The sequence below is a fragment of the Zingiber officinale genome, chromosome 11B, assembly GCF_018446385.1.
Source record: "Zingiber officinale cultivar Zhangliang chromosome 11B, Zo_v1.1, whole genome shotgun sequence".
NCBI lineage: Eukaryota > Viridiplantae > Streptophyta > Magnoliopsida > Zingiberales > Zingiberaceae > Zingiber > Zingiber officinale.
In genome coordinates, this window is record NC_056007.1 from 67,983,355 (window position 1) to 67,987,538 (window position 4,184).

At 38.3% G+C, this 4,184-nt stretch overlaps 1 non-coding gene across 1 annotated transcript; it reads right to left on the reverse strand.

The window, feature by feature from the left end:
• Positions 1-3,685: 3,685 nt before the first annotated feature.
• LOC122035478 lies at positions 3,686-3,791 on the reverse strand. The gene has a single exon (XR_006127028.1). It is a non-coding gene; the product is annotated as a small nucleolar RNA R71 (small nucleolar RNA).
• Between the last annotated feature and the right edge of the window lie 393 nt (positions 3,792-4,184).

Below are 4,184 nucleotides of genomic sequence, written 5' to 3' on the forward strand. Positions count from 1 at the left end.
AGTCCTCTAGACCAACTGAACTTTTGCTCAGCCCCCGAGGCTCTAGGACTTTCTGCTGGGTGTTCGCTCCACGACCCATCCAGTCTTCCACCCGGTTCACGACACCAGGACTTTCCACCTAGAGTCCCCAACTCTAGGATTTTTGCCCGAAGCACTCGACCCACGAAGACTTTTTGCCTAGGGTTACCACCCCTTAGGGTTTTCCCTTTACCTAACTGCAGCTAGGACTTTTACCTAAGTACACTTAGGACTTTCCTGCAAACTCATTCAAATATGTTAGACCACAAATAACCTTAACTTTGAACCCTTTGCCATTTATCAAAACTCAGGTTTGATCGTCGGATGCTTCTTGCACCAACATCTTCTACTTGGTTGAATCCTTTTGCTACTAGTCTAGCATTATTTCTTACTATTTCACCTTTATCATCTAGTTTATTTCTGAATACCCACTTAGTGTCAATTACATATTTATTTGTGGGTTTAGGTACAAGTTCCCAGATATGGTTTCTTTCAAATTGGGCTAATTCCTCTTGCATTGCGATTATCTAATCTGGGTCAGGTAAGGCTTCTTCTATTGTTTTGGGTTCTATTTTAGAAATTAGAGCTATTTGACTTAGATTTCTATAGGATGATCTAGTTCGTACTCCTAGGGTTAGGTCATCCAAAATTTGGTCAGATGGGTGGTTGGATCTTATCCTAGATTGTCTTATGATAGGGTCAAGACTTAGTTCTTCTGATTGACTAGGTTTAGGTCTAAGTTGATTATCTTCTTCATCATCTATTTTTCTTATATTCTGATGATTACCTTCATTGATAAAATTAGGTAAGTTATTTTCTTCATCAAAAATTATATTGGTTGTGTTAGTGTAATTGACCATTAGGGTTTTGATGTTTGACAATGCACTGATGTGCGTAGATTATATACTCTTTTATGCATACTTTGACGCACATCTACTTGTATTTCATTGACATAATCTATGTTTATTGCACCCTATTTCATTAGAATGTCATACTTTCATTATATTCTGTTCGGAGATCTACTCTTTGCTTATTTTGATTGACAGGACGTGATTTAGAGTAAAAACAGAGTTTAAATGAAGTCTAGAGCTTCCAGAGTGACATGGGCATGCAAAACTATGTTTTCTTCATGTTCTGGCCGTGTAGAACTCACATGGGCATGTTAAAGCCGTGTAGGGGTCATGTTGGGGCCGTGTGAAGGCCGTGTGAGGTTTTCTGCACTGCAGACTGAAACTAAAACGGCCATAACTTTGTGATCGGTTGGAGATTTGGGCTGTTCTTTATACCGACTTGTAGATAACTTCAAGATCTACAACTTTGATGAAGACTTAAACGGGAGAAAACCCCATCTTGGTGGCCTAAAAGATGTTGCAATGAAACATAACTATTCAAAGCTAAGACAAAGGGTGTGCAAGGGCCATGCAAGGGGGTGTGAGCTGCACACGGCCATGTATGGCATCTAGTGCTGAAACCTTACATGGCCGTGTAAATCTACACGGCCATGTGAGGTTTCAAGAGGCCAAGCAGGACATGGCCGTGTGGATCTACACGACCATGTGAGGTTTCCAGAGGCTAAGCAGGTGGTGGTCGTGTGCACCACACGACCGTGTAGCATTTCCAGAGAGCAGAAGGGTTCTGGCCGTGTGGAGTCACACGGCCGTGCAGGTTTGGCAGAGAGGGAACTGGACATGGCCGTGTGAATCTCACACGGCCGTGTCACGGGGCCGTGTGGCGCCCGATTCCCTCCTCTATTTAAACCCTTCTTCATGAATTGAAAGGGGATCTCTCCCCCTTTGGGAGAAAGCAAGATTTGGTGATTTCTTCCCATTCTTGGGAGGATTTCTGGGCGATTCTAAGGGAGATCTCGACGATTTCGACTCCGGAGCGAGGATTGGATCCGAAGACAAGGCTTCTTCGTAGATAAGTTTTCTCTTTTCCCCTCTTCTTGTTTTCTTGGATTGGGGATTCAAGGAATGCTTGTAATCTCTATTCTTTCGGGTTTTCTTCCTCGATTCATGGAGTAGATCTTGTATTCTAGGATTAAGGGAGTATTTGTATGATGGATTGATGTAATCTCTTATGGATTTGCCATTTTCTTGTTTCAATGACATTATCTTGCTTGTATCAATTAGATCTTGAATGATTGATGGTGGTTTGTGCTTAATTCTCATTCTTGATTGATTGTTTGAATTTCTTATGGACTTGGTAAGGATAAACTCTCACTCGATCATCCGAGGGATCCAGGTGACAGGTGCAAGCCCGTGTAAGGACGTTTGAGAGATAATCTTGAAGAGGAAATAGGAATATTCAAGAGAGTAGGATGGATTCTATGATTAGCTTCTTGTATCTTTATAGATTAATAAGTTGTGGGCTTCTATGTTGATATCCGAGGAAGGCATAGTAATAGGTGCGCTTCTGTGTAAGGACAACGTAGGTTCATGTCTAATTAATCCTATTTAGATACATTTCTCAGTCCTTAGCCGGTTGTCTATTGCAAGAGGGAACCGACAACTTTCTACATGTTTGGCAATCAAGGAATAAGAATTGGTGAACCATTTACATTCAAGAAATCTTACAAAGAAACCGAAACTCCTAGAATCTCCCTTTATCATAACCCAAAACACTAAACTCTTATTTGTTGATCTCTAATATTAGATTTGTTTACCTTTACTTTGCTTTTGAAATGATTGGATAGTTGTTTAGCTAATTCGCATTGAGACATTTCTAGTGCTTATTCCAGTCCCTGTGGATACGATAATCTTTTATATTACTTGCGACATTTCCGTACACTTGCGGAGCATAACAAGTTTTTGGCGCCGTTGTCGGGGACTGCGCTATAACATTAGGAATTATCAATTGAGTTAGACTAAACATAACTTTTCTTTTTTCCTTTTGATTTGCATAGTTATAACTAATTGTTAGAATTCTGTTTTCGTAAGTTTTTCCTTTCTTGAATAACATTCTTGACAACTCTTTTTGTTGGAATTCTAATTCTAATTCTAACTTTTCATTCTTGATTTCTAGTACTCTAATCTAACTTTTCTCTGTTTTCTCTTTTGATCTTGTTTCTTTCTTCTTTTCTTTTGTAAACATATCTTGAAATTTTTAGCATATGAATTATTCTTGACATTTTTCTTTTTTTCTTTTATCTTTTCTTTCTTGTTTTCATTATGCACTTTCTTTCTTGCAATTTAAATTCTGCATTTGCTTTCTTGCTTTTCATATTGCATTTTATTTCTTGTTTTTGATTCTTGATAATTTTCTTTTTCTTCTTGAATATCCATGAGCACTAACATGTCAAGCAGGACCATGAGAAATTTTTCTACACCCTTTTCTACAAGATTTTTATCTCCCATTGTGCAACCTCAAATTGAAGTAGAAAGTTTTCAACTAGACCCAGAGATAATTTTCATGATACAAGGTCACAAATTTGGAGGAGAAGTATCAGAAAGTCCTTATCTGCATCTTGAAACATTTTTAGAGATTTGTGATTTGGTGAAATGTGAAGGAGTATCAGCAAATGCAGTTCGATTGATGACATTTCCTTTCAGTATCAAAGATAAAGCAAGGACTTGGCTATATTCTCTCTGTCCTCAAAGCATCACAAGTTGGGAACAATTGGAGAAGCAATTTCTGAATCATTTTTTCCCTCCAAGTAGAATAGTGTATATGAGGAATTACATAACAAATTTTTCTCAGGCATATGGAGAATCATTATTTGAAGCATGGGATAGATTCAAGAGTCTTCAAAGACAGTGCCCTCATCATGGTTTTGAAAAATGGTTGATTTGCACATATTCTATGGGGGAATTTCTTTCTCAGACAAGACTTTATTGGATTCATCAGTTGGAGGTTCTTTTATGGACAAAAGTGTAGATGAAGCTTATTCGTTAATTGATCAAGTGACATTGAACCTCCATGAATGGTCGAACAAAAGTTGGATGGAATTTCCTCAGATATTCAAGAAGTGCAAGCCATAAATGTAAGAGAGCCTGTCAAACAAAATGAAATTCAACCACCTAAAAATGTTGAAATTCACAAGTCACAGAGTGAGGAGTTCAAACATTTGGGGGCAAAGCTTGATAGTATTGTTTCAAAATGGTTTAAAGAAGATCCCCCTCCTACACAGTCAAGATCCAATGAAAAGTGTGATGATGTTGGGTTGA